The 14681-nt window shown below is 42.7% G+C and overlaps 1 protein-coding gene and 1 pseudogene across 1 annotated transcript in view; both read left to right on the plus strand.

Moving 5' to 3' along the window:
* The first annotated feature begins 3366 nt into the window (after positions 1-3366).
* On the plus strand, positions 3367-3518 carry LOC120864956 (annotated as a pseudogene).
* Positions 3519-6068: 2550 nt separating this feature from the next.
* The window catches only part of PJA2 (praja ring finger ubiquitin ligase 2), an 80110-nt gene continuing 71497 nt past the window's right edge, over positions 6069-14681 (plus strand). Inside the window, exon 1 of the mRNA XM_040239694.1 lies at positions 6069-6196. The gene's annotated coding sequence lies outside the window, so the exon portion shown is untranslated. The remainder of the gene's footprint in view (positions 6197-14681) is intronic.

The raw sequence follows: 14681 nt of genomic DNA on the forward strand, positions 1-14681 counted from the left end.
CAAGTAACCTTGGAAACAGCCCCAGCCAGTCTGCCAATCTGCGTTTAATACAGCCACACTGAGCTCAATCAGTTTTCTAAAAGTATGATCATTTGGTCACAGTATTTGTTCCCTCACTTGGAACAGAAGATATTACTCATGTAGAGGCTTTAACAGAATTCACTCAGCAAGCTTTGAATGATAGTAATCAACCCATTAGGTTCTCAGTTTGGAAGTCTCCATGATGAGAAAAGCAGCCTCACAGAATTCACAGCCCTCAACACTTTAGCTGCTTCCCAAGGAGGGATTTGGCGCGCTGCCGTCCGTGGGGCCGCAAAGAGTCGGACATAACTGAGCGACTGAACTGAACTGAATGGAGAATTTGTGCTGTAATACGTACCGACTGCTGTGTCTTTATACCTGATGAGTCTTCAAATGTAACTAACCTTATAACCCACGTGAAGTGTCGCATCTCTGCTCGAAACGATTCTCTTCCCTTAGAGGAAGCACCAGGAAGATGCTTTGGTTTAGGAGGATCTTGGCTTAAGTTTTTGCTAATGATGTTGTTGATCCTACAGGCAATTTTAGTTACACTTTGTGGAACTTACAAGGTAATAGTTTCTTTTATGCTATGTGTCACTTGCTTATACTATGATAGTATGTTTATATTTTCAATCAAATGAAAATATAGATTATGCCAATAGTTCTCTATAAAATAATAGGCATACACAATGTACATGTGAGAAAAATTGGTTTAAGTCTTACTGGACAACCTAGAATTGACTGTCAGTCCTTGCCAAGCATTCTGCTTGTATAAATAACCCCATAAAAACAGAGAACCAACATGTTAGGACTTGGTGTCAAGGGATATGACAGACCCAGGGAAGGAAAGCAACTACCCTAGAAAATATTTGCTCACCTACTGCTTTCTGTCAAATGATGAATGATCAAAGGGGGGAAATTGTGAACTAAAATTCATATTTTATGACAAGACAAGAAACATTTAAATATAAAAATTTTTTGTTTACCGTTTGGTTTCCTCTCTCCCCTCTACTGCACATTACACAATGACCAAACCTCCTCCATCAGAAATACCTGCTCAACCATAAAAAGCAACATTTTCCTGGCATCAGTAAGACAGCTCCTTAAAAGATAACATTGCTTCTAGACTTGTAAGGGACCATGATGATGCTTAGATATGGATTATGTAAACTGTCAATAATATGTCATTTAATGCATATCCCTCTGCCTCAAAAAAACTTGTATTACTGTGCCTTGAATTCAAATGGGCAGAATAGTTCTCAGAGCTTTTTTTATCAATCAAAAATAAATGAGACTTTTTTTTTTTATCAACAGTGGTGTGTGGCCACTGAAATTCTGTTTGGTTAGCTTAGTGCTTATCTAATGATTAGACTGAGATTCCCTTAAATTTTCCTTGAATCAGTATGTCTCCCAGGGTTTGTTGAGTGTCTGGTATATGTGTTTGGGTCATGGTTCAACACGAAGCCAGGCAGTTGACAGTTTCCCCTTAGTCTTCATTTCTTACTTATTCAAAGCCTCAAGATCAGCCTTCGTTGTTGTTGTTCAATTGCTCAGTCGTGTCCCACTCTTTGAGACCCCATGGACTGCAGCACGCCAGGCTTCCCTGTCCTTCACCATCTCCCGGAGCCTGCACAAACTCATGTCCATTGAGTCGGTGATGCCATCCAACCATCTCCTACTCTGTCGTCCCCTTCTCCTCCTGCCTTCAGTCTTTCCCAGCATCAGGGTCTTTTCCAATGAGTCGGCTCCTCGCCTCAGGTGACCAAAGTATTGGAGCTTCGGCTTCAGCATCAGTCCTTCCAAAGAGTATTCAGGGTTGATTTCCTTTAGGATTGACTGGTTTGATCTCCCTGCAGTCCCAAGGACTCTCAAGAGTGAATATTTAGGGCCTTCTCAAGTCTTCCCCAAGTTTATGCACTGCTTAGCATAATCCTTGGCATGCGTGTTGGTTTCTGGATTCTTATGAATGTGTTGGAGCTTACAAAGCTTCTACAGGCATTCTCCAGCTTTTCCTTTTAGGCTTTCTGTTTAACCAATTTTGCTGCTCCAAACTGTTTCCACTGCCTAAGGTGTGGCAGAGTTAATCAATTCCCTCTCAGTGTTTGTTTGCTTGTTTTTTGACAAATGCTTCTGGGGAAAAAGTTTTTCCAGGCTTGCAAGTGAGATTTTCTGGGGAACCAGAAGATCGGTCAAATGATGACTCTTCTCTTGGAAATAGGCTCTGAAGGAGTTACAGCCTCATTCTGCCTTGTCTGGTATCTGCCACTATGCTCCTTTTCACCATGATTGTCAGCTATTATTTTCCAGTGCAACAGTGGAGCTGGAGTTGAGGAGATTGGATTAGAGTAAGCTATTTTCTTGAATAAATGCTTCCTAGGTTGCTGCAAGCCCTTGGTTGATTTCCAGAGTTCTGAAAAAGTTGACTCTGACAATTTTGCCAGCTTTCTCATCACTTTTATGGAGAAAATAATTTTCAGAGGTGCTGGCATATCCATTTTTGTGCTGTAACTCTAAGCGTATAATCCAAAGCCAGGTCCTCTCCCTTGTTGACCAATCCTCCACCTATTACATCTGTGGTTCTCAGACTTTACCTGCATCAGAATCACCTCAAAGGCTAAAATACAGATTGCTGGACTCCACACCTAGAGTTTCCAAGTCAGGTCTGAAGTTGGACCTACCTGAGAATTTGCATTTTAAAAACATTAATGCTGACTCGGTTGGTGTGGGGATCACACCTCAAGAACTACTGCATTACATCCTGTAGAAATCAGAAGTGGTGCCTTCATTTCATTGCCATAGGCAGTGCTTCCCCTCTCTGAAATCAACAATAATACATATAAATCATTAATACATATCTGAACTGAGGTGTTCAAGAAGACTCTTGAGAGTCCCTTGGACAGCAAGGAGATCCAACCAGTCCATCCTAAAGGAAATCAGTCCTGAATATTCACTGGAAGGACTGAGGCTGAAGCTGAAACTCCAATACTCTGGCCACCTGATTCGAAGAACTGACGCATTGGAAAAGACCCTGATGCTGGGAAAGATTGAAGGCGGAAGGAGAAGGGGACGACAGAGGATGAGATGGTTGGGTGGCATCACTGACTCAACAGACGTGAGTTTGAATAAGCTCCAGGAGCTGGTGATGGACAGGGAGGCCTGGTGTGCTTCAGTCCATGGGGTCACAAAGAGTCAGACACAACTAAGTGACTGACCTGAACTGATATACCTATATTTATCTATCTATCTATATTATACAATACATAAGTATTTAGTACTTACTACATGCTAGGTATTGAAACAGGGGGAAGGGGACATGGCACAACCTTTGAAAAAATGGCATAGCCCATATTTACCTGACAGGGGAGATACAACGATCCCGAAGGTAGTTTTTCCAAACTGGGGCTCGTCCATTGCACTCCGGCTGTGCTGATCTCTGCGATCTCCCTGAATGTGGGAAACACAGCTGCATGGTTTGTGGTAGTGGGGAACTCTCCCCCCAGGGGAAAAAAGGAATAACAGCCCAGGGATACAACATGAACAGATTATAACCAAATGGGTCCAAGTGTCAGATAAGTCAACTTCCAGTAGACCTTAATCCTCAATACATGCTCATTGTAACACATCAACAAGCTGAATGACAAACCCAGAGGCACCATGACAGTTCCACAGGAGCTAGTATATAGTGAGAGTGTAGCCTTTTGATTCTAGAATATATGGAGTGTTTTTCAAAGAGTAACATAGATCAATTCTGATGCCTTGGGACATGCATGCAGGATTTAAAAAAAAAGACTCACATAGTGAGAGTGATTCCTATTTTGGTTTTATTTTTCTCTCCTTTGATTACATCATGATAAAAATGCCATTTCTCTGCTTGCTTTTAAACTATGTTTCTAGTGCTTGGTAACCTTCCGTTTTTCACAGGCAGTAGGTTTTAGGCTTAGAGATTTTAGTAGAGAAAAATGCTCTTTAATTCTCAGAATTTAAAAACTTTGCTTTATGTTCACTTCTCCTTCAGTAGCTTTCAACTTGGGAGAGGTGATACAGGCTTTCAATTTACAGTAATTTACGAAGTCTCCCTCTTAAAGAAATTGAAGGAAAAACACATTTATTTAAAGAAAATAAATACTACTGTGAATGTATACACAGATACGATATGGAAGAGATTAAAACTTGGAAAACCCTGCCCCAACAAACAGGTTAGTGTATCCCATTGGATCGGTATAGTTAGTTCAGTCGCTCAGTCGTGTCCGACTCTGCGACCCCATGAATCGCAGCACGCCAGGCCTCCCTGTCCATCATCCTAAAAGGAGAGGAGGGAAATGTGACTAAAGTATCAGTTCTTCAAAGAGGAAGAGACTCAGATGGAGAAAGAGCAACACCTGTGAAACGGAGAAATCTCAAGCAGGAAATGGTTTTTTGGTAAGAAATGTACTACATCAGTGGGCTGAGAGTTTTGTTCCACAAACTGCCTAGCCAATTCTCATAGTCCAACTTTTATAGTAAATTTGGGATAATTTTGTTTTCATCAACAGCAAAAAAAAAAAAAAAAATTAGTCTGTGTTCACTGGCAGGAGATTTTGCAGTTGCCAGGGACAGCACAAGACGTGGGGTTCTTAACTCTTGGTGCAGGTGATAAGATAAATGCATAGTGGGCACTGGGCGTGTGTGGGGTGGGGGTGGGGGGGCTTGTGGAAGACGGGAGGAGAGAGGGACTGTAACAGAAAGACAGGTTCAGCATGGAAAGAGGACGTGCGCAGGGCCAAGAAACAATTCTGCACCAGGGACACGACCGACTAGACTGCTAGCCATGTTTAAATTAAGCAAGGTGTCCAAGGACTACAGCTGTTGTATTTATTTTGGTTTCAAGTGATGGGAGCTGATACTTACCAGCTCGACAACCCATCAGCCCCAAGGTGCAAACTGGAAGCCTCTGGTCAGGCCATGGCTATACAGAGGAAACGTAGGCATCCCCATATAACCCGCCCCCACCCCAAGAGAATCAGAAATGAGGGTACAGACGACTGCCTGCTGGACTGTGGGGTGGGAGGGGAGAAGGCCAAGGTGGGCAAGGAGGGAGAGCCGCCCTTCTTCTTTCTGCTATCTTCTCTTGGCCTCCCCATGACGCCGGGAGACCATAATCTTGTTAGTTAGGTCTAACAAGATTAAGAGTCAAATCCTAACAGTCAAATTAGGATTGACTTTGGAAACTGTGGTGTTGGAGAAGACTCTTGAGAGTCCGTTGGACAGCAAGGAGATCCAACCAGTCCATCCTAAAGGACATCAGTCCTGAATATTCATTGGAAGGACTAATGCTGAAGCTGACACTCCAATACTTTGGCCTCCTGATGCGAACAACCGACTGATTGGAAAAGACCCTGATGCTGGGAGAGATTGAAGGCGGGAGGAGAAGGGGACGACAGAGGACGAGATGGTTGGATGGCATCACCGACTAGCAAGCTCAGGGGGTTGGTGTTGGAGAGGGAGGCCTAGCGTGCTGCCGTCCAGGGGGTCGCAAAGAGTCGGACACGACTGAGCGCCTGGACTGACCGAGGACTGATTTTGACACCTCCCTCTCGCGTGCTGCGCCTTCATTTCTCAAAGCCTAACTGCGCCAGTCCTTCTCCAGATCTCGGCACTGCCTCCCTTCCCCTGAGACCCCGCCCTTGTCTCCCCGCTCAACCCACTGAAGGCCTAGCGGGCCCGGCCCGGCCCGGCGCCCCGCCCCCTCAAACGTCGCAGTGCTGCAGGGAAAGGGGGCGGGGCCGGGCGGGGGTGGGGTTTGTCCTTCCGCTCTAGGGCCAATCGGCGAGGCTCCCCCTTGCCGAGACAGGGGAGCGGGGGGCAAAGACAAGACGAGTGTTTTCCCCTTCTCCGCCACGTCCCAACTACTGACGCGGGCCCACTTCTCAGGTTCCGATTGGGCATGCGGCTTACCCCCCGCAGCGGTCTGTTAAGCCTATTGGTCGAGTCCGCTTTGGGGGCGGGGCTTGCGTGCTCCCCGCCCTCGCCTGCGCCGCGGCGCAAGGGGCGGGGCGCGCCGCCGCCGCCCGTGTTTCCGCCGCCGCCGGCTGCTGCGCGTTGGGCGGGGGAGGAGTCGGAGGCGGAGAAGAAGGCGGCGGCGGCGGCGGGTGGAGGACCGAGCGCCGTCCTCGCTCCGGAGCCGCTTCTCAGCTCGGTGAGGGGATTGCTTTCCTTTTCTTTAAATGAGGCTGGTCCCGGCGTCTGGCGTGCGAGGGTCACGGCCGGGAAGCTGCCGCCTCCGCCGCCGGCGCCGCTCCGTCCCGGCCCTCGAGCGGGGCCCGTCCGCGGCCCGCCGCGCCGGCCATGGTGGGTGGGGTCGCTGGCGGGGAGAGGCCGTCTTCGCCGCCTGGGCCCGGTCCTCCAGCGGCGGCCGCGGGGCCTCCGCAGGCCGCTCCGCCTCGCTGCCCTTGGCGGCTGGGCCCGCGAGCGCTGCCTGTCCCCGTCAGCGCGGCTGATGGGAGAGCGTCTCCCCCGGCGCGCCCGCCGCCCCCGGCGCCCCGTGGGGAGCCCCGCGCTCAGCCCGCTCCCCCACCGCGTGGGGCGCCCCCTCCCGCGCCCCCGGTCAGTCGCCCCGCGCGGAGAGCCCCCCCGGTCACCCCCCGGCCAGGCGCCCCGTTAGAGCCGAGCCGTCGGACGCCGCGGGCCTGCGGCAGCTCCGCGCCCCCGAAGGCCGCCCGCGGTCGTCCCCGAGGCTCGGGCGCGCAGCCCCGCGCCCCCGGCGCCCCCGTCAGCGCGCTGGGTCGGGGCCGGCCCGGGCCTGGCTCGGCGGGACGGCTCGTCGGGGGCTCTGCGCGCGTCCAGGCGCTGAGCGGCGCTCGGACCGAGGCCCGCAGGAGAGGGCCAGCCTTCTTCACTGCGAGGGAGAGCTGTTGAGAAGACTTCTCTCTCCAGGCCTTTTTTTTTTTCCCCTCTTTTTTCTTTTCTAACAGACGCATAGGCTCTGCGTTGAGTCGGCTGCTTCCGGAAAGTTGTTTTTTTAAAGGCCTAATATAGTCTTATTTTTTATCATGACCTGTTTGGTAAGTTAGATATCTTTGCATTGGCAGCCCCTTTTGGTGAAGACTATAGATAATTTGCAGAGTGTGTAAATAAACACGAAGATAAACATTTAAAAGATTTTTAACGAACGTTTGGACTTTTTTCCCGCATGTCTTCTGGAATTTATTATTTTATATGAAATAATTTCAATTTTTAAAATTCAGTTACAAACATGCAAACTAGATGTAAAATTTCAGCAATACAGAAAATGAACCATTAAACTACAATGTGAACATTCCTTTTTGTCCTCTAGTCTCATTCCAGAGTCTGGAACAGTACTGTACGTCTTCCTAATGTACACTTTTAAACACATATGCATACATGTAAAGTTGGGGGAGTTTGGTGGGAATATACTAAACACCTTGATATATCACTTGCTTTTTTCTCCAAATTATGTATTTTGGCCATCTTCCTTTGTAAATTATAAGTCCCCTTGGTACTTTTTAAAAGCTAAATAATATTTAAATAATTTCAATGGGCTTTAATTTACTTAACCGTTGCCTTACTGAAAGACATTTAAGTTAGTTTCTTTTTCTAATCACAAATAATGCTTTATTTGAATCCACGTTTTACAGTTACTTGTTTTTATTAATATCCTTTAAATTTTCTTTAATTTTAAAACTTCAAACAGCATGGGAAGACTGTAAGGTAAAAAGTGCACCTCCCACTTCCCCTTCTAGTTTTACCTTCATTCTAAGAGTCAGCTGTTCAGTAAACTTCCTCTTTATGTGATTGTTTCTGGAGCATGTATTCCTAGAAATTGAATTGCTAGATTAAAAACAGTATGCATTTAAATTTTGATAACCATTTCTCCCTGCTTAGTACTGTTTTCGAAGTTAATCTTATGCATTCTACAAATGAACTTTAGACTCAACTTGCAAATTAGATAAAAGATCCTTTAGGTGTTTTGAGTGAGGTTATATTGAAATTTTAGATTAATTTGGAACAAATTAACCTTTGTGATACTGAATCTCTCCCTTCTGATAGATATGTATGTATAGCATGTCTCTTAATTCACATCTTGCTTAAGGAAAGTTTTATAGTTTTATTCCATAAAACTCTATGTATGGCATACCATCTTGGTAGCTCTGCTGGATAGAAACTTTCAGTAACATTTATTTCTCATCCCCCAGTTATACCAAAGCTTTTGAATTTTTTCCTGCTTATCATGTGTCTAACCACTTAACTCAGAGAAGGCAATGGCACCCCACTCCAGTACTCTTGCCTGGAAAATCCCATGGATGGAGGAGCCTGGTGGTCTCCAGTCCATGGGGTCGCTAAGAGTCGGACACGACTGAGCAACTTTACTTTCCTTTTCACTCTCATGCATTGGAGAAGGAAATGGGAACCCACTCCAGTGTTCCTGCCTGGAGAATCCCAGGGACGGGGGAGCCTGGTGGGCTGCCGTCTGTGGGGTCGCACAGAGTCGGACACGACTGAAGTGACTTAGCAGCAGCAGCAACCACTTAACTGAGTTGATTTTCTGAAAATATTAACAGTTTTGTGGCTTTTAAATTTTATAATTTGTGTTTTCCTCATTACATTAGGACTTCCCTGGTGGCTCAGTTGGTAAAGAATCTGCCTGCAATGCAGGAGAGCTGGGCTCATTCCCAGCGTTGGGACAGTCCCCTGGAGAAGAGACTGGCAACTCACTCCAGTGTTCTTGCCCGGAGAATCCTCAAGGACAGGGGAGCCTGGTGGGCTGCAGTCCTTGGGGTCACAAAGAGTCGGACTGGACTGAGTGACTTAACACTTTGACTTTTCTTTCTCATTACTTTGGCTAGTAACATTTTTATACAGTGCTAAATAATAGCAGTGATAGTTGGCAACTTGGTGGAGGTTTAGACTTTAAGGGGATCTGATGTTGTAGCATCAATTACGATGTTTACTGAAGCTTTCTGATAAATGGAGAGCATAATAGGTTAAAATATTTTCTTGTATTCTTAACTTTCCAAGTGATTTTATTGTTGTTTTTAACTTCTGATGATATTTAAAAAAACCATAAATGGGTATTGAATTTTATTGATGTTTTTGATACCTTTTGAGTATTTGTATAGGGGCATCACCATTATTCCCTGGTTAGTATTTTCCCAAAAGAGCTGTTTTTTACAGAATCAATTTTATTGAGGATAATTTACTTATAATAAAATACATAGATTTAAAATGTACGGCTCCGTGTGTTTTGACAGATGTATACAGTCATGTCACCACTACCACAATCAAGAGTAGAATATTTTCTTTACTACAGTCAAGATATTGAATATTTCTCTCATCCCCAAAAGTTCCCTTCTACCCTTTTTCAGTAAGTCACTTTTTTCCCTCGGCTCTAGGAAACAGTTTGTCCTCTTTTTCTCACTCTAGATGGGTTTCATTTGTTCTAGAATTTTATGTAAATAAATTATGTAATGTATATTCTTCTGTGTCCATGTTTTTTTTTCACTGTGTTATTTTTAAGGAACATCCATGTGTTTGCATGTTAGCTGGTTCATGGCTTTCGTTGCTGAGTGGTAGTTTATGGGGTATTGATTCACCACAATAATGGACCATTTCACCTATGGATGGGTATTTGGATTGTCTCCAGTTTGGGATTCTTATGAATAAAGCTCTACAAACATTCATTCATGAATGTGTGAACACATATTTTCATTTCTCTTGGTTAAACACTTATAGATGGGCTTGTTGGGTTGTATTGTGACTGACTCTGTAATTGTAAGAACCAGACCGTCCCCCATTCCACAGTTCAGTGCCTCTGTGTTCTCATCAAACTGGGTTAATTTCAGCCCTTCTGGTGGGTAGGTAGCAGTGTGACACTATTTTAAATTTGTATTGATGTGATGTCTAATGATGCTGAAAACGTGTCGTTTATTATGGGTCATTTGTATGTCTTCCTTTGTAAAGTGTGTGTTCAGATCTTTTGCTGTCTTTGAACATTGAGTTGCTTGTCTTATTGGGTTGGAGGAATTCTTCATACAGTTTCCTGTAGAAGTCCTTTGCCCTGTACGGATGCACACACACTCAGTACAGTCTGAAGCTCACCTTTTAATTGTCCCAGAGGAGATTTTAATTTTGATTCAATTCATTGCATCAATTTCCCTTTTATAATTTGTGTCTCTGTGTCTAAGTTTGCTCAGTACAAAGTCAGGCGTACTTCCCCTTGCATCTTCTTCTTCAGATGTGACTGTTTGTATGTCAAGGGGCAGCAGTCTGTTTTGAGTGATTTTTGTATGTGGTGTGAAAGAAGGATCAAGTTTATTTTCCCAGTTCTAGCACCGCTTGCTCAGCAGTCTCCTGGGCCGTGTGTGTGGCTGTGCTTCTGGACTGTCCCCGTGCGCTCTGCTGTCTTCGTTTTGCTAGTGCCACTTGGTCGCTCATGATTGTTGTTGCTTTATAATAAGTTGTAAAGTCAGATACTGCAAGTTCTTCGACTTTATTTTCCAAAATCATTCTGGCTATTCTAGTTCCCTTTGCTTTCCCATAAAATTTTTCAGAAGTAACTTGTGGTTTCTCCAAAAAAGACTGAGGGGATATTAATTGAGATGACATTGAATACATTGATCAATTTGATAAGAATTGACATCTTAATATTGAATAATCATGTAGGCACATGCGATATCTCTGGTTTTAATCAGAGGTCTTCATTTTCCTTCATTTATATTCTATAGTTGCAGGACACAGAAGTTGTTGCTCTTGTCAGGTTTATATCCAGGTATTTCATCACTTCTGATAATATTGGAAATGATAATTTTCCAAAGTTTCCACGTCCGGTTGTTCACTGACAGTATGTAGAAATACAGTTGATTTTGTATACGGATCTTGAACCTCACAGCCTTGCTAAACTCACCTATCCTAGTAACTTTTTTTTCCTTTATAGATTCTTTCAGATTTTCTCATGTAGAAAGTTAGCCTCATTTGTGAATACAGAGCATTTTTGTTTCTTTTGTTTTCAGTTTGTATGTAGCCACCTCCCCTCTACCTTTTTTCCCCTTATTTCCCTGACGAGGACCTCCAGTATGATGTTGAATAGCAGTGGTAAGAACAGGTACCTTTGTCTTATTCGTAATCCTAGGGAAAGAAATCTTTCAGTCTTTCATTAGTAAGGCTACTAGGGCCTTTTATCAGGTTTTATTATATACTACATATTATAGTTAAGTAAAATAATCCTTTAATCAAGTTAAGGATGTCCCCATTCTGTTCTTAGATGAGAATTTTTTAATCATGCTTGGACATTGAGTGTGCTCAGATGTTTTAACTGTTATTTATTTAGGTGATCTTCTGATTTATCTTCCTTGGTGTGTTAATAAGAGGAATTACATTGATTTATTTTCAAATGTTGTGTCAACCTTGCATTCTCTAGATAGGCCTCACTTGGTTATGATGTATTATTTTCATAAGTTAGTAGGTTAGATTTGCTAATATTTTGTTGACTATTTTTTTGTATCTGTGTCCTTGAAAGATACATTTTTGTGTAATATTTTTGTATCAGGATAATGCTGGTCTCATAGACTTAAGTGTTTCTTCCTCTGTATTTCCTGAAAAATTTTGGATAGGATTACTATTTCTTTCATAAATGTTCATCAGAATTTGCAAGCTAACTTACCTGGGCCTAGGTTTCTCCGTTGAACAGGGATGGTTTGGTTGCCTTAATGGATATAGGATGGTAAGGATGCCCTAATTCTGTCTTTAAAACATAGTCAGCCTTTGACTATGAGTCACCCAACATGTGAGTTTTAGTAGTTTGGGTGTTTCAGGGATTTGTCTCTGTTAATTGTCGTGAAGGTGTTTCTTGCTGTCCCTTCAGTGGCTGTGGCATCCGGAATGATGGCCTTTCTTTCATTCCAGATGTTGTCAGTGTGACCTCTCTTTTGTCTTTATTAGTTCATTTCCAGGTTTATCAATTGTGTTAACTTTTCTAAAGGTCCAGCTTTTTATTTTATTAGTTTAAAAAAAGCTTTGAGATACCCTGATTTTAACTCTTTACTGTTTCTTCTTAAGTGCTTTGGATTTAAATCCACTCAGATTTTTCAGGTGTAAGCGTAAAAGGCTGTTGAGTTGAGACCTTTCTTCTTTTCCTTCTAAGTACTACATCACATGGTCTCACAGATTTTTATGTTGATATTTTCTGAGTTCTTTTGTGACTTTCACATTGACCCATGGGTTATTTAGATGTATGTTGTTTGATTCCCAATTATTTGGTGATTTTTGCCCATCTCTTTCTGTAACTGATTTCTAGGCTTAATTTTATTGTGATAGAAAACATACTTTGTATAATTTTGTTTGACTTCTTTGAACTTTTATAAATCAGAATATGGTCAGTCTTGGTAAATGTCTGTGCAATTCAAAATAATGTATGTCATGTTGCTTTGGGGCAGGATATTCTATAAAGTCTACATTCCATTTTAAATACTAAATTAATCATTTGTATTAAATATTCTGTAATTGTTAGGTCAAGTTGACTTGTGATGCTTGCTGAGGTTTTGTCTACTTGTTTTGTTGGTCACTGCAAGAAGAGTTGAAGCCTTCAAGTCTAATTGTGGGTTTGTCTATTTCTGCTTCATCTTCCAGCTGTTTTTACTTCATGTGTTTTGAACCTCTGTTAGGCACGTGTTTGTTTAGGAGTGTTGCATCTTCTTGGGGAATTGACCGCTTTATCATTATGTAGGACCCTTCTTTGTCTCTGGTACTATTTCTTCTGCAGACTACTTTTCTGATATTGATAGTGCTACTCCATCTTCCTTTTGGTTAGTGATTGCATGATTAAAACTTTCAAAGGCATTTATTTAAAAAAACACTTTGAAAACATGCATAATATGAAGATAAAAAGACTGAGTAAGTATCCAGTACCTTGGCCACCTCATGGGAAGAGTTGACTCATTGGAAAAGACTCTGATGCTGGGAGGGATTGCGGACAGGAGGAGAAGGGGACGACAGAGGATGAGATGGCTGGATGGCATCACTGACTCGATGGACGGGAGTCTGAGTGAACTCCGGGAGTTGGTGATGAACAGGGAGGCCTGGCGTGCTGTGATTCGTGGGGTCACAGGGTCGACACGACTGAGCGACTGAACTGAAGTATTGTTTGCAAGTACTCACCAAAAGTAAACTGATACGCCTGCATCAGCTGTAATGTTGTTCAAAATAGACATAAAGGAGGAAATATTGCAAGAAGTAAACAGGAAAATAGCATCAGAAGTAGGTCAGTTCATCAAGACAGCATGATCTTGTTGTGTTAATAATCCTAAGTGTATGTTTATCTGATAACATAGCCTCTGAATATGGAAGTTAATATAATTAGTAAAGGTAGGTATGCATTCATAACTGGAGATTTTAAATATGCATTTGGTATCACTGATAGAACAAATATATAAAAATGTCAGTAAGGAAATAGGAAATTTGAATGACATGATTAATCATCATCATATAATTGACATTAATAGAACATTTTATCTAAACCTGAAGGCTATGCTTTTCTGTTCAAGCACATGTGGGACATTTATCAAAATACTGTGGTCCTTAAAAAGTATCGTCAAATTTCACAGGATGGAAATTATATAGTACATGTTCTTTGAACCCTGTGGAATTAACTACAATTCAGTCTGGCCTGGGAAATCCCTTAGAGGAGCCTGGCAGGCTACAGTCCATGGAGTCGCAAAAGAGTTGGACATGACTTAGCAATTAAACACTTAAAAGACGCACATAATACAAAAGTAAAAAGCAGCTGAACACCAACAGCAACATAAAAATAACTAGCTAGGTCCATGGGGTTGCACAGAGTTGGGCACGACTGAAGCGACTTTGCATGCATGCATGCATTGGAGAAGGAAATGGCAACCCACTCCAGTATTCTTTCCTGGAGAATCCCAGGGACAGAGGAGCCTGGTGGGCTGCCATCTGTGAGGTCGCACAGAGTCAGACACGACTGAAGCAACTTAGCAGCAGCAGCAGCAGGCTCCAAATGTTTGAAAATTAACCAAGACATTTTAAATAGCGCATGAATCAAAATAAAGTCATGATGAAAATTAGAAAACATTTTTATCTGAAAAATAACAAAAAGATTACATCCGAGCTTATTAAGTGCAACTGAAGCAGTGCTCGGAGAGTACTCTATATACAGGCATTGCACTTCATGGATACTGTGTTTCTTTACAGATTGAGGAATTCATTAGTGCCACTTGTCCAGTAGCATTTTCTCACTGATAGAGTTAGCATATCCTTACCAATTGAGGAATAGAAGAAAACAGTGTTAATTTTCTGTATAGTATCAGCAACAACAAAAAATGCTACAGCTGATATAATACTCAGTGAAAAACCTTGTTTTATGTCCCCTATCTTTTTCTCTCTTTAACTACATTGGAATCCTAACCAGTGCCCTCAGGTTAGAAAAGGTTAATTTAAAAAAATGGAAAAAAATTTTAAAAGTGTTTGCCAGTAAAGTTTTAGAATATGTGAATTTAAAAAGATACAAGGGTATAAAGACAACTTGCAAAAATGTAAGTTGAGTACTAGCAACCAAAAGTACTTGTAGAAAAGCATCAGAATATGTAAGACACCTAAGAATAAATCTAATAAAAACTTTGGCAAAACTTCTACACTGAAAATTATAA

The sequence above is a fragment of the Oryx dammah genome, unplaced genomic scaffold (genome assembly GCF_014754425.2).
Source record: "Oryx dammah isolate SB20612 unplaced genomic scaffold, SCBI_Odam_1.1 HiC_scaffold_5, whole genome shotgun sequence".
Classification (NCBI taxonomy): domain Eukaryota; kingdom Metazoa; phylum Chordata; class Mammalia; order Artiodactyla; family Bovidae; genus Oryx; species Oryx dammah.